Consider the following 19,556-nt stretch of genomic DNA (forward strand, 5'->3'; position numbering starts at 1 on the left):
TTGTATTGGCTAGGCAGTTTTGTGAGGGAGAGTGTTTGTGTGTCTCAGTAACTGTGTTGATGATTGTGTGTGTGTCGGTTGTGTCTGTTTGTACTTACCAGAGCAGACACACAGACACACACACAGACAGGACCGTATCTTGATGGCCTTTTCCGGAGCCCTTGCTCAGGGAAATCACTCACTGATGTCACTGGGAAGTCCGCCTTGGTAGGGAGTCGTTGAAACTAGGGCTGGCTTGCGTCCAGCCCTGCAAAGGCCTGTGCTCTCCTAGTCCAGGGACTCCTCCTCTGGTCTACGGAGCTGGAGTTGGGGGAGGGCAGGATCCGCCCCTCCCTTGCACCAGCAGACAGGGTCAGGTCTAGGCCACACTTCACCTTTCCAAAGGGTGGCACAGCGTGTGCTGTAGGGTGAGCTCCTGGGGCCATTCCTGTGCCTGAGTCAGCATGAGCCCCCCAGGAACTGCTGGGGTGGGGGGAAGCTGCACCTCTAGCCGCCCCCTCATTGCCAGGAGTTGGCCCATTGCCTTCAATGAGAGCTTTGCGTGTGCAGAGGCTTCAGGATTTGTCTGCTCTGCCCGTGCCTCCTCCCACAAAAACCCAGGTGCACACAGGGCGGGATTCCAAATTGGGGCAGGCAGGCGTGATAACACTGACCTCATCCCCTGCTTACACCAGGGCTGCGCTGGGCTCCTGGGCTGTCTGCGCGCATCTACACGCTGTGCATTGCGTTTCTGCTCACGCAGACGCATACTGACCGGGACACACATCTCCCAGACAGACACAAACCCATTCACACCCGCACCGTCCATACAGACACAAACTCATGTAGCATCTGTGCACACGCACAGCTGGCCACATATCCAAACCCCCAAACCCATACACTGTACGTGCTACTTCACCCTCCCCCCATGAACCAATCCATGCACAGTCACATCCACACCCAACCTGACACCCCCGTACGTCATTCGTGCGCATTCACATCCGCGCACGCAGACAGGTATTCTCCTCTCTAACAAGGCACAGACACACTCACTTGACCTTACACAGAGCCCTGCTCACCCGCAGTCATGAACTCTGAACCTCACGCAGTGGCATTACCATGCCTGTTAGCAAGCCTTACAGAACTCTATTCTCAATGTCATCCGGCCTGCCTGCATCTCTCTGCCACCCCCTCCCACCCATTCCCTTGTCTCCCTGTCCCTACTTGGACCTAGAAGAAACTGTCACTTTCCCCTCCAGCCCCCCACCTTCCATTAGGGTTCACGAATTACTTCACTGTGTTTAGACTTTGCAGTCACGTCCCCTGATGCCGCTATTAGCCAATTTCACAGCACTCTAGGCTGGTGGGACCTCGCACTCTTCTATGCATGCAAATTATATCCATCGGATGCCAATGGAAAAGAGGAAGGAAGGAGGAGGGAGGGAGGAGTGTGAATGTATGTAGGATGCTTTTCCTCTAGATGCTCAGTCACTGAACTGCAATGTGTATTGGTGGACAGAGAGATGGACAGTGCTGGGAGACTGGAGAAATGGACAGAACCAGAATAAAAGGATAAAAGAGAGGGGCAGAGTCAAAGCTGACTAGGTGCAATTGTGTGTGTGTGTGTGTGTGTGTATGTGTGAGAGTGAGTGTGCGCAGTGCGCAGGTGTATAGAGCAATACACTGATTTCCAAATGAAGTTCCTGTTTACCAGCTATTTGGAGAATGTCACTTTTTTGCATGCAGTGGGATGTATTGATGTTGTGTGTGTAGGCTTTGTTTGTCTCCTGGTGTATGTTTGTGTGGTGGTGTGTTTGTGTGTAGTATGTTTGATGAAAAATATTTGTCCAGGTGTGTTAATGTGTATTTGTGCTTGTGTGGTGTATATTTGTGCCTGTGTGGTGGTGTATGTTTGTGTGATGGGGTTTGGTGTGTATTTTTGGTGTAAGTTTGTGTGTTATGTGTGGTTTGTATTTATAGTATATTTGTGTGATAAGCATGTCTGAATGATGGTGGTTGTACATGTATCCATATCTCTGTGTGTGGGTGTTTGGTATGTATTTGTGTTTGTTTAATGGGGTGTGTTTGCGTGGTGTTGTATGTGTTCAAGTGGTTGGTGTGTGTTGTGTAATGGTGAATGTTTGTGATGTGGTGTGTTTGTGTTTGGCATGTATTTGTGTTTGTGTGATGGTGTATGTTGTGTGTTGATTGTATGAGCATTTGTGTGATGAGTATCTGAAAGACAGCATATGTTTGGCTGTGTGTGTTTTGTGGTGGGGTTGGCATGTTGGGTGTGATGGAGAGAAATGGTGAGCCTCTCATTCGGTGGGTGGAGGTTTGGGTTTGTATGTGTGTGTGTGAACAGGTTGGTGTGTGAGGCTGTGGGGGGGGGGCTGCATATGTCTAGGGGTGGAGTATATGTATGAGAAAGTTGGTGTAGGGGTATGTGTAGGGTGGTGTGTGTGTACGAGTAGGTTGGTGTGTGAGTTTGTGTGTGTGTAAATGTGGGTGTCGGAGTAAATTGGTGTGTGAGGCTGTGGGGGTGTATGTGTATGGGGCTGGTGTGTGTGTATTGGTAAATTGGTGACACTGCGCGGGGTTGTATGTGTATGGGGATGAGGTGTGTGTGTATCAGCAAGTTGGTGTGTGAGGCTGCATGTATGGAGTGTGTGTAGGGTGGTGTGCGTGTGCACAGTAAGTTGGTGTGTGGGATTACGAGCGTGCCTGTGTGTATAGGGGTATAGTTATACTTTGCCCCTGTGAGGATCAATCAGACAGCAGACCCTCCCTGTTCCCACCCTGCCAGGTGCTGGCTCACTCCTATCACTGGTGGGACTGCTCAGGCCTTAGGATAAAGGCCACGTTCTCCTCCATGCTTCAAGGCTCTTTCCCTCAGACCGTCTGTCTGCCCCTCTGTCTATGTCCGCTTGTCTCTTCCCATGAGCGCTGACATGCCCCTGCTAGGTTACACCCTGCACTGCCTGTGGACTCAGCAGCTGTGCATCTCACTCCTCTCTCTGTGTCTTATGCGCGCGCGCGCACACACACACACACACACTCTCTCTCTCTCTGGATATTCATCTGTGGTATATTCGGTTGCCATTGGAAACCTAAGAAAGAAGTGTATATCCCCTTCAAGTCTTAGGCTGTTTTTCCCCCGTCCCCGTTCCTTGCAGAAGGCGAAGACTTTTGCAATGAAACTGTGGCAGCTTCGGTCCATCAAAGAGCTGGAGTGATGAGCCACCGCCTGCTCTTCTGTGTGATTGAAAGAGTCCGTTCTATAGCTCTGAGGGGAGGGAGGGGGCGCGGATGTACCTGCCCCTATTTCCACGCACCCCAGCATTCAAAGCACAGCATCCCGAGGTAAGAAAACCTAATTGTGTGTCTCTCTCTCTGTGTCACTCGGTCCCCAGAGGTGGGGGTGGGAAGGCTGAGTTTCTGCAACATTGTTGATTGAATCTATGCTTAAACTGATACCCATGGTTAGGGGCTGATGCCACCCCCGATCGCAGCGCTGCATGCATGGCACGGGAGGGGCCTTTTGCAAATCTGTAGGAGGAAGCGGTGCAGGTTTGCTGCATGTAATCCGGAGCTTTCTGTCTCTCCCCTCCTCCCCACATATGCCTCTCTCTCTCTTCCTCTGTCTCCCCCCAGCTCCCCTCTCCCTCCATTTCTCCGTGGAAGGGACAGAGATTTTTACATTGCTCAGCAAAGAGGTAGGGTGCGGTCTATGGTGCAGCCACCTTCTGTCCCTGTGCACTCTCGCGTGATGTTAGGGGTGCACTTGGCTACTGGAGAAGCATCTCACAGCAATGTACTGAGGGGTGTTGTACTGCAGGAGGTGCTGTCCCAGCATGGCATTGGGTGGAGAGAGGGCTTTGGAGGTCACTGTCCATCTAAACTGCAACGTTCTCTTGCTCTCCATACCCCAGCATGGCATTAGGGCTCACGGGTGGAGGCGCTGTCCTCCATCATGTCTGGGGGCTCCATCTCTTAGAACACCAGATTAGTCCTAGGAGGCCTCCTGGAGCTGGGGATTGAGCCCAGGAGTCCTGACTCCGAGACCCACCTGCTTTAACCCATTAGATCTCACTCCCCTCCCAGTGCTCAGGGATGGGACCTAGGAGTTCTGGCTCCCAGCCCCCCACCCCACTTTAACTCAGCTTAGGCACATTCCATCTCTGAGCAGCCCAGCATAGCTTTTGCAGGTGGTGTGGTGCTGACAGTGCTGTCTGTTACTACCTAGACCACGCTCCTTCTCCTGCACCCCAGCACAGGGATGAGGGATCTTGTGCTGTGCTTCATATCTGGGCATGCTCCAGTGCCCCAGCACAGAATGGGGAGTGGCACTGTCCTGCTGCTGGGGCCGACCTTCATCACCAGACCCTGACCTATTCCCCATGGAGCTATGGCGTGCAACGCTCCTGGGAGTCATGCCCTCATTAGCTGGATGGGCTCCCATCTCCCAGGGCAGATGCCAGCGGCTGCTGTGTTGCTGGGAGATCCGTCCTTCGTATCCCATCCCACGGCCCATCCTGCTTGGAGTTGTGGGACCCAGAGATACTAGTGGCACTGTTTCCGGCTTGGCAATGGGCTGCGCCATGCTGAGGGAGCTGTTGTCCCTAGCGTGGCACTGCGGTAGGAAGGGGGTGTTGAGTTGTTATCTTTCATGGCTTCCAATTCCCAACAGGCTCTTGCAGAATGAGGGGGAACTGTGTGGCTAGACCCACAGCCCTTAGAATAGGAACAGGGAGCGGTGTGATGCTGAAAGTGCTGTTCCTACTCTGGTGGTAGGAAGCGCTGTGCCTGTGGCACTAGAGGGCGCCCTGCGGCTGAATGAAGGGACTGTCTCCATGGTGCTAGGGGTCCCCCTGCGGCTGTAGGGACTGTTCCCGTGGCGCTAGGGGTGCCCTGCGGCTGTAGGGATGTTCCCGTGGCGCTAGGGGTGCCCTGCGGCTGTAGGGACTGTCCCTGTGTTGCTAGGGGGCGCGCTGTGGCTGTAGGGACTGTCCCTGTGGCGCTAGGGGTGCCCTGCGGCTAACGGGACTTTCCCTGTGGCGCTAGGGGGCGCCTTGCTGCTGAAGGGACTGTCCCCGTGCTGCTAGGGGGTGCCCTGCGGCTGTAGAGACTGTCCCCGTGGCACTAGGGGGCGCCCTGTGGCTGTAGGGACTGTCCCCGTGGCGCTAGGAGACGCCTTGCAGCTGAAGGGACTGTCCCCGTGCTTCTAGGGGGTGCCCTGCGGCTGTAGGGACTGTCCCCGTGCTGCTAGGGGGCGCCCTGCGGCTGTAGGGACTGTCCTCGTGCTGCTAGGGGGCACCCTGCGGCTGAAGGGACTGTGCCTGTGGCCTAGGGGGCGCCCTGTGGCTGTAGGGACTGACCCCGTGGCGCTAGGGGGCGCCCTGCAGCTAATGGGACTTTCCCTGTGGCGCTAGGGGGCGCCTTGCAGCTGAAGGGACTGTCCTCGTGGCACTAGAGGGCGCCCTGCGGGTGAATGAAGGGACTGTCCCCATGGCGCTAGGAGTCCCCCTGCGGCTGTAGGGACTGTCCCTGTGGTGCTAGGGGGCGCCATGCGGGTGACAGGACTGTCCCCGTGGCTCTAGGGGGCGCCCTGCGGCTGAATGAAGGGACTGTCCCCGTGGTGCTATGGTCCCAGCTGGATTAGACCAATGTGCTGCTGGAGGTGATATCCTGAGCATGGCTCTTGGGGGGCGTCATGCTGCAGGAGGGGCTGTGCCTATGTGACACCAGGGGATGCTGTGCTGTTGGAGGTAATATCCTCAGCACGGCACTAGTGGGCACTGTGCTGCATGAGGGGCTGTCCATATCTTAAACCCATTTCATCTCCCCGCTGCTGATGGATGAGCCTTTAGTTATGGTTCATTATATTTCCTCTGTGTATGTGTGTGTGGGTTTATGTGCTACATGAGCCCAGTCCCTTTCTACACTCCCCTTATCATAGACAGCCTCTCAGTGCCACCCCTCCAAACCCAGCCCCACCCTAGCTACACAGTGCTCAGCCTTCAATGTGTATTTGATGGGTATGTTCTCCTTCCATATATCATGAGCACCTTCCACTCTGGCTTTTCTCTTCAGTAGATCCCATCCCCATCAGCATTCACTTTCCCCACTTTAAGCCCCCTTGGCTCATGTGGAATGGGAGGGGCTTTCATTAATGTGTGGGATGTCTGTGAATTTTCTCACAGGCTGACAATATTTCCAGGCGATCTTTCCTCCAGATCCTTCTGGTTCACACTTTTCTAGAGGGTGATGACTTTATTGCTGATATGTTGTTGTTCTCTGTCTGGGGCGTGAGCGGGGTGGGACGTAGGAGTGAGCACAGAGCTCTCTGCTATGGATATAATTTCTTTTGGTCACAAAAAGCCAGCTCTCCGTGAGGTGGAAAATCAGAAGCCATTCAGTGCCGGTCAAATGACACAGCCTCCCGGGGCACTGCTTTGGCAGTGACTCAGCGAGAAGAGCGCCTCATCCTGAGTCTTGCAGACCACTGCCTGTAGCACCACTCACCCCAGGGCTAGGTGGGCCGTCAGAACGACTGCCTCCTGCTGGGCTGTGGACACCACCTTCAGTAGCTCTGCATCCTCTAGTACCCGGCTGGGGTATTGGGGTCAGCGCTGAGCGGGGGGGCAGTTTCCCCTGCCTTTCTATGAGCTTGGCTCAGCTGTGTTGGAAACGGAGCAAAACATGTGCAATGAAGGGTTAAATGCCGAGCCGCTGTATTTAAGCTAGCAGGTTATGTCTAGTGCGTGGGAGGCAAGTGGGAGGTTGGGAGGTAGAAGGGCTGGAACACACAGGCCCTGGGAATTGTGGGATAGCATTGGTGGACTGTCCAGACTTGAGCCTGGCATCACATTCTTTAGCTACGTCCCAAAAGTGGGCAGGCTGAGACATTCACTGCATCAGAACACGGGCTCGCGCTATGCCCCCAGCTGAGTCAGCAAACCTGTGTTCTGAGGGTACATGTCTCAAGGCTTTATGTGTGGATGGTAGGGGCATCTTGGCTTAAACCTGTATTAGAGTCCACGTCAGACCTTCACCTTAGAGAGAAGAGCATCTCCTGCTGGATTACAGAAATACCGCCCCTTGGGCTTTCCCCGAAGGGCTGGACAGCGAGAGAGAGTTGTGCTGCCCCAATGAGGGACCCCCAATCCTGCTGACAGGTGGGGGTCAGGGATGCCTTCTCCACTTCAGCTGAGGGGAGTCCCCTTGGCAATTGCTACTCAGAAGGGAAAGCAATGCAAGTGTTGACTATAGGGGGACACCATCAATCTCCCTTTATACCCCAAGGCCAGAAGGTTGGGGATGGTGTTTCCAATGTGCGCCCACCGCTCGGGTGAGGTAGGAGGTAGAGGCCTGGAATCAGTTCCCTCAGTGAAGTCAGGAGACAGCATGAAGTACTGGAAGGAATGAGGGTTTGGGAGCCAGACACTCCTGAGTTCCGCTCTCTGCTCTGGGAAGTCCCTTACCTGGGGGGGGAAAAACATCCTATCCGTGCCTCAGTTTCTCCATCTGTGACATAGGGATGGCAATGACTGGCTTACATGTGAAGCTTTGGTAATGTCTGCAAAGTATGAAAGCTGTGAGAGAGGGGACGATGAACAGGAGAGATGGCTGCTTCCCCCTCCAGGAAACTGAATTGGGTGGCACCATCCTGGGTAAGGGGGTTGCAGCCGGGGTGTGGAGGAGAATCCCTAATGGAAAGACTGCTGTGTGCCAGGGCTGAAGCAGCGAGACTCTCAAGCCACTGTTTGTTTGCAGAGAGAAAGGGAGTTTGTGGCTTTGCACTTTGGAAACAGAATGAGAATTCACTGGCAATGGACAGATGTCTTATCTGGGTCTAACGGAGCGTGCGTGCGGTGTGTGCACCTGGGGAGCCTGGTGGAGGGCACGACTGGAGCTGTGCCAATCCTGTCCCACACGCGCTGCTGGGGACACAGAGCATGGGATCGCGATACACCTGGGGACAGAGCCACACATAACGGAGAGAGAGAAAGTACCCACCCAGGGAGAAGGACACGGTGGGAGAGAAAGGTACAGGGAGTGGAAGGGAGAGGAACATGGGGAAAGGGGGAGAGAAAGGGAGAAAGGCCTAGTGATGGGAAAAAAAGAGAGACAGAAAAATATACAGCAGAGAGAGAGGGGGAGTGAAACAGAGAAGGAAGCAGAGAGCTACGCGGCAGAGGGAAGGGGAGTGAAAGGAAGAGGCAGATACCTAGTGAAGAGGCAGCAGTATAACAAAAGGAGGGAAGGATTGAGAGGAAGAGAGAAAGAACAAGAGAAAAGGAAGGAAGAGAGAGAAAGAGAGAACCATGTCGCCTCAGGGAGGTGAGGCCAGGGACCGCCTGGGTGAGAGGTCCAGTGTGCGGGTCAGTTATCCATTTCTCCCCACGTTGCACAAAGATTACAGTTGGGAGGCAGATGGCAGCCCAGTAGTTTTATCCAACAGCCTTTGTACTGGAGACACCAGCTTATGTGATCAGGAAAGTGCCGTATCGTCCAAGTATGCAATTAGTAGTGAGCGGGATGAGACTCTGAATCTGCGCCATTGGCCTCTCCCAGGCATCTCCCCAGCTCGGAGAGTTTATGGGAATCTCCTGAGACTCCAGGCAGCTGGTTCTAATCCTGCTTCTTCTGTTCAGTCCCTTGTCCTGTGCTCTGAGTATGGAGGTCGGAAGCATTGCTGGCAGACCCCTCCCAAATGTCCTCGGCTGTACCTGCTCATTGTCTCAAAGGAAATTTCAGCAAATAATCAACAAGCAGAGTAAAGTAGTCAGTGAAACTCAGAGGAGATAGACCCCCTCTCCCCCCATATTTGATATTGCAATGAAGTGGCTAGGATGTGTGTTCAAGCTGCCCTTTACTGGATGGAATCAGAACCGTCCAACTGTGTGTCAAAGACCATAACAGCTAGTGGAGATTCTCCTTTAGCGCATGTGGCAAGGGCCTGGGATTTTGGAGCAGGACCAAGTCCTGTCTCTCATGGTGCCGTGAAATCCTGCCTTACCATGATGTGTAGCATAGTGACAACTGTGAAGTGAGTGGCTCCGGCTTGGTGGCCACAGATTTGCCTCAGTATGTGTGAACAGCTGCTTCTGTGCTTCCAGACAGCTCCCAGAGAATAGATAGGGCCACAGTCCCAGGCTGGCTGGCCCTTTGAGGCAAGCTGGGCTCAGCCATCAGCCTCACGGGTAAGCTATGGGCTAATTAGTGACCCCAGCAGGGGGTAATGGGGTTTAATGAGACAGACTGACCCTAGCTGTGACGATGAAGCAGGGAGAGCTGGGAACACAGTGCAGGAAGGAAGAACAAGGGAGTTCCCCTGAGGAAGTCAAGCTGAGGCACCCACAGGGAACAGGATAGGCTCCTGCCAGGGTGTGGGGATGTCCTGAATTAAGGCCTGGAGACACCCACAGGAGCAGGGTATGTGCCTGTGGGAGAGCCATGAGATAGGGCCTACAAAGAACAGGGAGATTCTCAGACGTAAACTGCTGGAGTCCCCAGCCACGGGAAGCAGTGGGGGAATCCTGCTGGGGAAGAAGTGGTTCAAGGGAACCTGTGCTGGGGCCAGGAAGCAGAGGATTTCAGTCGAGCCCGAGAGGGGCAGAACTATAAGTGGGGACATTGTGAACTTTAAGTTGGACCTCTCCAGTTACCCCGGAAGGAGAGTGAACTGTTACGTGACTTGGCGTGAGGGCTGAGCCACAGAAGGAGTTGGGAGAAGACCCTGGCTGGGACTAGCCATCGTGAGGCCAAGGGGGTCAGAGAAAAGTCCCCTGCAATGCCACATCCAGGGACAAGGGGGCATCGTGAGGTGAGGACTCTTGTGTACAGCCACATTAACACACATCATCAGGGTCTACAGGGGATGGTTGATCATGCAAGCACATGGTCACAAACACCCACAGCCATGTGTGTGTGTGGTTGGCTTCCTGCAGGAGCAGGTGGTAATCAGACATGCAAACCCAGGTGTTCTGGTGGCTTGCACCCTGGGGATTATCTTACACATGTGTGTTTTAGCATGTGTGTGTTAGCCTGATCTGATCCCCAGGACCCTTTGAAGTTAGTACGAGCAATGAGAAGGCAGTGAGCAGTGCTGGCATTGAGAGAGGGATACTTGGATAATGGGGCTTCTTATTTGAGTTCCCAGCATTTCCCATCCTATTTCATGTCTCTTGGCTGATTCAGAGCTGAAAGGCAATCAATGGAGCTAACAGCTCTGCATTGTTCATCTCCCTCTCTGATTTACTCCTTTTCATCCTCTCTGGGTTTCATCTCCTCCCAGGTTCACACAGCCCTCAGCATTCAGGTCAGTTTCTTTTCACTGAGCCCTGGGCTGTAGATAGTCAAACCTTTGCTCCCGAGCCCGGAAACCTCCAGTGAGGGGGCCAGGGTCAGGCTGGAGCTCACTAGGAGGCAACAGACCCAAGCAGGTAAAGAGAACGAGGCAAGTTTGGGATGGGGGTTATGCGGGGAAATCCATACTGATTACCCTCAAATGCTTTGTGCGTTTAAAGTGACTCAGTGTCCCAGTCCCAAGGATGTCGCTGAGAAGCTAAATGATTCCTCTTGTGTCAGTCTTCACAGCTGGGAATATTGGGGAGATTTCTACCGCAGACCTGTTCTTGCCCGGTAACAAAGACGAGGAACTTTCAGATACGGAGGTGTGAGGAGATGACATGCTGGAACAAACTGATAATTTAAAAATCCGTGTCACCAGGCCCAGATGGTGCATCCAAGAGTTCAGAGGAGCTTAGGTATGAAGCTGCTGAGCTGCTAACAAAAACATGCAATCTCTCATTAATGACAGCCACGGTAGCAAATGTTGTACCTATATTTAAAGAAGGCTTTAGTGGTGATCCGGGGAATTATAGACCAGTGAGCTTTACAGCTGTACCTGCCAAATTGGTTGAAACAACAATAAAAAGCTATGTTGATGATATCTGGAAGATGTTGATCTGATAGGGTCTAACCAGAACAGTTTCTGCAAAGCAAAACTGGGTCTCCCTAATCTCATAGAATTCTTTAAGTGTGTCAATAAAGTAGTGGATAAAGGAGAACAGGTTGACAATTTATTTAGATTTTCAAAAGGCCTTTGACACACAAGACTACTAAAGAAGCATGGGATGAGAGGCCAAATATTGGCATGGTCATTAACTGGCTGGGAGACTAAATCAAGGAATAGGATTAAATGATCAGTTTTCATCATGGCAGAACGTTAAGAGCAGGGGGAACCTCATGGTTCCGTATTACATCCTGCATTGTTTTAATATATTAATGATCTGGAAAGAGGTAGTGAGGTAGAAAACATTTGCAGGTGGCACAAAGTTATTTAGGTTAGTCTGGACCAGAGAGGGCTGTGAGGAACTTCAGAGAGACCTAACCAAGCTAGGTGAATGGGCAATGCAATGGCAAATGAAATTCAGTGTTGATAAATGCAAAGTAATGCACAATGGAGCGGAAGATCGTGCACCTCATAAGGTTCTAAATTAACTGTGTCAACCCACAAAAGGGACCGTGGCTTCATTGTAGACAGTTAAACGAAAACCTCTGCTCAATATGCAGATGTGTTCAAAAAATCAAACAGGATGTTAGGCTGCGTAAGGAATGGACTAGAGAATAATACAGAAAACATTATGCTTTATATAAGTCAGTGGTGCAGCCTCCTCTGGAATATCGTATGCAATGCTGGTCACCCCGTCTCACAAAGGACCGTGTAGAATTAGAGGGGGTTCAGCGGATGCTCCAGGGTCTGGAAGCTCTTTCATATGAAGAAAGGTTGAGATTGTTCACCTCTAAAAGGGAGATCAATAAAGAGGGATATGATTCAACTCTATAAAGCAGTGACTGGTCTAGAGATGGTAGCTTGGGAGCTTCTGTTCTCCCTGTCCCATCCCACAAGAGCAAGGGGCCATGCAATGAAACTGAAGGGAGGCAAATTCAAAACCGATAAAGGAAATACTTTTTCACACAGTGCACCATTAGACTGCTGCTCTTCTTGGGGCACGCAGGACTGTGAGCCACCTTGTTGCCAGCAGCTTCCAGCTTGAGGGCGTCTTGCCTGAGCCAGCTGGGTGTTAGCGCCTAACACAGTCAGCCTGTCAGCCTCTCAGGCGCTCTCCTCTGGGCTGTATGGGCCCTGCCTTTGCCCTGCAGGTGACTATAAATGCTCCCCGCCTCTGAGCCTTCAAAGTATCCTCCTGTGGTGTCCAGCCCCTTATCACTGGATACCCCCAGAAATCCCAGGATCTCCATTCCCAAGAGAAGAGTGTACCCCAGTTTAGCAGTTTTACCTTAGCTCACTGCTCCCGTGGGTGACTGGGCAACAAAATGGCAGATGAAATTCAATGTTGATAAATGCAAAGTATTGTGCATTGGAAAACATTAATCCCAGCTGCACACATAAAATGATGGCGTCTAAATTGGCTATTACCACTCAAGGAAGAGATCTTGGAGTCATTGTGGATAGTTCTCTGAAAACATCCACTCAGTGTGCAGCGGCAGTCAAAAAAGCGAACAGAATGTTGGGCATCATTAAGAAAGGGATAGATAATAAGACAGAAAATATCATACTGACTCTATATAAATCCATGGTACGCCCACAGCTTGAATACTGCGTGCAGATGTGGTCACCCCATCTCAAAAAAGATACATTGGAATTGGGAAAGGTTCAGAAAAGGGCAGCAAAACTGATTAGGGGTATGGTTGCTCAGCGCCTTCTAGCCAAAGGGAAATAGATTCTTGGGACCCTCTTGTACTCCTCTCTCTTTACCCCTCGTTTGGATTCCATCCACTGAAGTACTTTGCTCTGTAGGAGCTCCCTGATTCTTTGATGACTCACTCAGAGTTGCTTCCATTGGAAGTGTAAAGGGATCAGACCTAAGCATCAATATCTCACCTTTTCAAGAGGTTAAAGGCTCCGATACCACTGGAGGTAACTTTGGAATGCTTAGAAATGTCCATTATAGCACCCTGAATCTCTGGGGCTGAGACACGACTGCATCACCTCTATATTACAGCACCCAGGAACCTCTGGGATTGAGACCAGGCGGTTTCACCTCTGCTATATTCCTGCATCCAGCATGTTCAGGGCCAATGGATAAAGTTGGCCACCTTTGGTATATTACAGCACCTAGAAACCTCCATTAGCAACTCACCGCTCCTGCTCCTCTCCTCTTTATCACAGTGTCCAGGAGCCCCCTGCACTGAGACATAAGTGGATGATCTCTGCTCTATTACAGTACTGGGAATCTGCAGCATTGTGACAGGACTACATCATCTTTGCCTTGTTGGGAACCTCAAGCACTATGATGCAGTTGCATCCCCTCTGCTATATCAAAGCAGCAAGGAACCCCTGGCACTAAGAGATAGCTGCATCGCTTCCACTATTTGACAGCATCTGGGAATCTCCAACACCAAGTGACTGTGACAGCATGTCTGCTCTTGTATATTAGTGCATCTGGGAACCTCTAGCACTGAGCCATAGCTGCAGGAATACAGCACAGCACCTGGGAACAGCTTCTGCCTGGACACCACAGTGGCTGGCGCTTACAGTCAGAAGAGGGATATCTTGATCGTCCCATTGTGATCCTGGCATTTAGAATGTACAAATTAATTTCTAAAACGCCCCAGAGAAGAAGAGTTTGTCATGTTACAAACCTGACTTGTAGATTCCGGGGAAAATCCTAAAAGCTTTTGGTAATAGAGGTTTTAGTGAGTTTAATGCCGATGGAATTAAAAGTCTCTAGACACTCGCAGCGAATGGATTTACATCAGGGAGATTAGGAAAGGGAAAACGTTATTGGTGTCCAGGAAACTCAGGGGAGCAGCTGTCAGCTGGTTTAGATGGAAAGTTCCCCAGCAGACAGGCATGCTGTCATTCACAGCGGTTGCACTCAGTTTCATGCATACACACTCACATACGCACACACACGCAGGTGTGCCCAATCTTCAGCTGGGCACTGGTTTACATTGTTCTACGTGTACGTATGCAGGCATGTTGATATCCACACGTGCCTATGCACACTCGCAGGATAATGCATTTTCTGCTGTGTGCGTGCACGCATGCTCACAGGTGATGCTTGTCATGCGGATAAACTCTGATGGATCTGAATTGACACTCACAGACACACCTCTGTGTGTGTACTCACATACTAGTCTCTGCACTGACATGCTTATATGGACATGGGCTCACTCAAGCCCACACAGGCACCCACCAAAATAAGCAATCACACTCGTGTGCACAAGTGCTCACACACCCTCCATGCCTTGCACCAACTGGGGCAGACACATGCTCACACATATGCTAATACACTCTCCCACACATATACATGAATATTCCCTCTGATGCACCAGCTCTGAGAGCAAGAGTGTAGGTAGGTGCCCTTACAATCTCCAATGCATGTGAAGGCACTCCTGGGGGCCCATGACCTCCAAAATACGCACATACATGCTGCACAGATATATGCGCTACACAAGTGCACACAGCACAGTCTCCTCCCACAGGGACCTGCATTCTCACCTCGCCCTGGAAAATGCACCTGCCAAATGGGCAAGCAGATGCAAACAGTAGCACCTGCCCATTTCCCAGCCGTGTTTCTAGGGGGACCTTGGAGATTTGGGCCTTGCATTCCTTTCTGGAGCTGGGTGTTGGGAGAGCCATGGCAGTGTTGCCAGTCAGGAGAACAAGGGTAACATAGCTTACGGAAGGAGGCAGGGAAGGGGGGTGACCGAAAGGCTCAAGGTTCCATTGAAGAGTTTTCGGCCTTGGCTGCAGAAGCAGGGAGAATGTGGGGCTGGTTTCTCTCCTTCCCCTTCCATTGTCGTTTCTCTCCTGACTCCTCTCTGTCTGTTGACATGCTGTGTTGTGTGCAGAGATGCAGGTTAATGCTGGGTGGCTTTTCCTTAAGTGAGGGGTTCTCAAGTGGAGGAGTAGCTTCAATCCTACTTCAAAGATCTTTATCTCCTCTCCAGTCTGGGAGAGCTGGCTGGGAGATCAGGGAGGATTTGCTGAGGCAGAGAGCTCCCCTCACTAGGCAGAGGCAGGGAAAGAGAGAGATTCCTAACCAGGCAGAGTCCAGGGAGCAGAGAATGGGGTGCTGCTAACTGGTAGGCCCACCCAGATCAGTGGGGTGTCTGTGTTTCCTGTTGGGGCGGTGGCAGGAGCTCTGTCTCACTGGTGCTATCCCTTGGGTCAGTGCGGTGTGTACTGCGAGGAATAGGTTAGGATGCTTTGCACCTCTGCGGGGATGCGTGGAGGTACCCTGTCCCCTGGTATTCCCCTCCTAGCTCAGCACGGTGTTTCCTTTGAGAGCACCTGGGGTCTCCTATGAGGCACTGCTGGGAGAGCCCATCTCCTGTAACACCACCACTCACGACAAAGAGGGAACTTCACCTGTTCCAATACACTGAACAGACATGCAACACAACATGCCTGTGGGGCAGGGGAGGTGGCATAGAGAGACAAAGGGACTTGCCCAAGTCACACAGCGAGATGGTAGCACCAATGGGAATAGAACCCAGGGGTCCTGACACCTAGACCCCCTGCCTCCCAGTGACTCTGGGGCTGTTACTACAGGGATACCGTTTGCTGGGGCAGTAGGTAGTGCCCTCTGAGGGAGGCATTGGGATGCTAAACATCTCCTGGAGCTAGGGCTGCCCTGTCCATGATACAGTCCTGCCCCATCGTAGGTGGATGCGTTGGGGTGTTTTCTCTGGAAGGAGAGAGAGAAAGAGGTGGAGGGGCAGAGAAAGCAAGGGACATGGAGAGACTGGCTAATCCTGGAGTCTCCTCAAAGGGCGGGCGCTCGTTGTAGGGCCTGCTGGAGCCAGGGCGTGGATGAAGCGTTGTGTGTGAAGGAGAGAATGGGGCTGCTAATGGTGCAATGCTGAGTAATGAGGAGGTGGGGCAGGTAGCCATTTTCCTAGCACGCTGAGGCTTCATCACCAGCTCAGACTCGTTAGCTGGGAGATTCGGCTCTAAGAAAACACCATGCTTTTTAAATAAAGCTGAGATTTGAATGTGCAAATGTTACAATGGAAATTGGGGGTGGCCGCAGCAGCGAGTGGCCATGTCTGGGAAGGGACGGCTGGTGCACCAGGGCTAGCCCGGTGGCATGGGCCATATCCTCAGCTGGTGTAAATTACATTGGCTCTAATGCAGTGATGCCCTCTGACACCCCGAGGGGGTCCAGCCTGGCATCCCTAGGAGGTGGCTGCAGGAGGTGGCTGGGCTGGCTTAGCCACATTCAAGGTCCTGGCCCATCAGAACACAGTGTGGCCCCCACTGGAGTCAACGAGAGCTGCTTGTGGGGAGCCTCTAGGCTAGCCCAGGCCGGTTGGGGTTTCTGTCCCACACTGTGGCCTGTTCGGTAGCAGCACTTCGCATGTTGCTGTTCAGCACGAGTCAAACTGCACCTCTCAGTCTCGGGTACGTCCAGACTACCCGCCGTATCGGCGGGTAGCGATCAATTTATCGGGGATTGATATATCGCGTCTTGTTGAGACGCGATATATTGATCCCCGAACGCGCTCCCCCTCGACTCTGGAACTCCACCGGAGCGAGCGGCGGTAGCGGAGTCGACGGGGGAGCCGCGGCTTTGGATCCTGCGCCGTGAGGACGGGAGGTAAGTCGGAATAAGATACGTCGACTTCAGCTACGGTATTCCCATAGCTGAAGTTGCGTATCTTACATCGACACCCCACCCCCCCCAGTGTAGACCAGGCCTGTCTCTCTGAGTCAGTTCTCATCTCTTTCGGTTTCTCTCTTGCTCATCTCCCCTTCTCTTTCTCTCCTCCTCCGCCTCTTCTTTCCCTTGTTCTTTCTCTTTCTCTGGGGCTGATCCAAAGCCCATGGAGGACAATGGAAAGTTACGCTTTTTTCCTCTCATCTCTCATTGTCTCTCCCCCTCATTCTTTCTCCTTCTCCATGAATCTCCTTCTGTCCCTAAGAAGAACAGGAGTACTTGTGGCACCTTAGAGACTAACAAATTTATTAGAGCATAAGCTTTCGTGGGCTACAACCCACTTCTTCGGATGCATAGTGTTCTCTGTCTGTTCTTCTCCTGTCTCTAACTCTGTGCCTGTTTAATAGCACTGTGATATTTACCACCAGAGCTGTTTCATGAAGGTTTCCTACGCTAGGAACGATGGTCTAGTGGCTAGGGCCCTAGACCAGTCATCAGGAGTCCTGGGTTCAATTTGCAGTTCAGCCACAAACTCCCTGTGTGGCCTTGGGTGAGTCACTTAATCCATCCTATATCTCACTTCCCTGTCTGTAAAACTGGAGTCCTAGTGCTTCTCCGCCTCCCGGGATGCTGTGTAGTGCTCAGATGCTCTGGTGACAAGAGCCAGATGGGTGCCTAGATAGACAGGCTGATGTGCCCACGAGCTGGGCTTGCTTTGATTTGTGTGGTTGTGGAACTCATTAGTCATCAGTATTTGGATGAGCGCCAGGCGTCTGTGAAAATGCCTGAGAGTCTCTGAAGTTGCACAGATGATTGTGCGGCAAGCGCTTGATCCGTTACTTGCTATCGTCCCGTTGAAAACGTGTCAGCCATCCAATCGGTGAGCAGAAATAACGCGATGTGATGTAGGCAACCAACCAGCCACACAGCCCTGCCAGTGAAGAGTCAGAGCGCGCAGTTTGCAGACGACCCAGAGGCTAAGAGCACTTTGCCCAAACGCTCTGGAGAATGAGGAAAGCAGAGTCAGGCGGTTATTTGCTCCCCAAAATACAGGGTCTGGTTTCGGAACCAAGCTTAGCGTGACCAGCTCCAGTTGGCATGAGTAGAGCGCTGTCTCTGCCTCTTCTCTTTGTCTCTCTGAGTGTCTCCTCTTCTCTCTGTTTTCCTCTCTTTCCCTCACTTGTGGTCTGTCTCATCTTCCATCTCTCTCTCTGTCCTCACTCCTTCATGCTCTCTCTCCTCCTCTTCATTCTCTGTCTCCTTCCCTCTCTCTCCTCTGTCTCCCCATCTCTCTAAGAGCAGTGGGGACCTATCTTCTGTAACTCATCCCCTGGCATCATACGCCTGGTACCAAACCCCACCGGGCTGCCTGGGGGCTGCACACATCAGATGCCTGCAACTTGCTTGCTACGATGTTAGAGTTGCCATGGGAGATGGGGGAACAGGGAAGGAGGAAGAGCCTTCTCAGCAGCCGCAGCCATAGCAGTCAAAACTCCTCCGTTGAGCAGAGAACACCCACTCTTGTCTCCTTCCCCCTGCCCCCCTTTAGAGAACACACCGCAGAACGCTGCCTTGGAAGACCCTTAATTAGTGTCCCGCGTGTCCTGAACAGAGCCCTCCATTACCACTGACGTGATTGCGGGAGGCACAAATTAGCGTGTGTTTCAGGGTGGAATCAGTGCCAGAAATCCGCTCCAGTCCCCTCCCCTCCCCTCAACCCATACTCCCCACTCCCCCCACCCAGGGATCCTGCCAAGAAGGGGCGTCGCCCCAGAATCCCATTCTCTCGGTTTACTGGGGGGGCAGGAGGGGAACGGGGGAAAAGAGAGTGCACGAAAGTAGATTCAAACCAACAGCAAACAAGGCCTCCCTGCTCCTGGCCGACGCTGTTTGAAGGGATTGGAAACCCCCTTCCCACTCCCTCCTTTCCCTACATATGTGTGCGCAGGTCGGGGGTCATTACCGGCCCCACGGTGTCTCAGGAAGCCTGTGCCTGAGCTCAGAGGGTGCTAATTAGTGAGAGGACTGATGAGATTAGAAATTAAGTGTTTGTTTTTCTCCTTTCCTGTGGTGTTTTTTTTTTTTTAATTGAGCAGATGGAGAGTTTGGAGTCACAGGATGGGAGGCAGCCAGGAGCCTAATTGGGAGTCGAAAGCCCTGTGGGTGTGGGGTGGACAGGAGGCAGCGCCCCCTGACACACACACACATACACAATGCTGTGCCAGCCACAACAAACCCTGGCTCTGCCATGCAAAGGCCTCTTGAGTGGGGCATCCCCTCTCTACTTCCCATCCCTCCCCATGCAGTGCTCCCCTAAGGCCTGACCCCCCCTGGTCCCCAGGCCCTTGCTCTGCTGGCCTGAGGGGAATTCAGTCTCCAGCTTCGCTCAGGCCTTGCTTCCTTCTCTACCACACGGGAACCCCGATCCTGCCCCTGGCAGAGTCCCCCTCGGGGGGGGGGCTGATTCCCCATCACACGAAGGCCCCTTAATATCACTCTGGAAGTGGGTGGAGCCAGTCTCTCCTCTGGCTGGAGCAGATTTGGTATTTGGGCTCTGGGCTAGCCCTGCCTCCAGCCCCCAGCGTAGGGGTCCGTTGAGGGCAGGGAGGGGGCATGCCCACATGGCACTGTACCACAGCTGTCCTCTGGTCCCAGGGCTCAGAGGGGGCCATGGGAAAGGGAGTGTAAGTGGGAGCAGCCCAAAGGCTGTGTGGGAACGCAGGACGGGGATTCAATTCACTGCTCCACTCGCTCACCCTTCGCCGGCCGGGAAGGGTGCTCAGAGGGTGACTGCTCTTGCCTAGCTCCTTCACCCAACGCGGCCTAGGCTGGGAGATCTGTGGCACCAGGGGGCCAAGAAACAAAGCAGCACTTAAC

The 19,556-nt window shown here is 52.6% G+C and overlaps 1 protein-coding gene across 5 annotated transcripts in view; it reads left to right on the forward strand.

Annotated features, from left to right (window-relative positions):
* Positions 1-19,556, forward strand: part of ELFN2 (extracellular leucine rich repeat and fibronectin type III domain containing 2) — a 58,078-nt gene that overhangs the window by 16,859 nt on the left and 21,663 nt on the right. For 3 of the 5 annotated variants that reach the window (XM_024200135.2, XM_024200137.2, XM_024200136.2), the window contains exon 2: positions 3,156-3,342. The exons of the other annotated variants lie outside the window; for them this stretch is intronic. The gene's annotated coding sequence lies outside the window, so the exon portion shown is untranslated. The remainder of the gene's footprint in view (positions 1-3,155; positions 3,343-19,556) is intronic. 5 annotated transcript variants of the gene reach the window in all.

This window comes from Terrapene carolina, unplaced genomic scaffold, assembly GCF_002925995.2.
Source record: "Terrapene carolina triunguis isolate 2854851 unplaced genomic scaffold, T_m_triunguis-2.0 Scaffold247, whole genome shotgun sequence".
NCBI lineage: Eukaryota > Metazoa > Chordata > Testudines > Emydidae > Terrapene > Terrapene triunguis.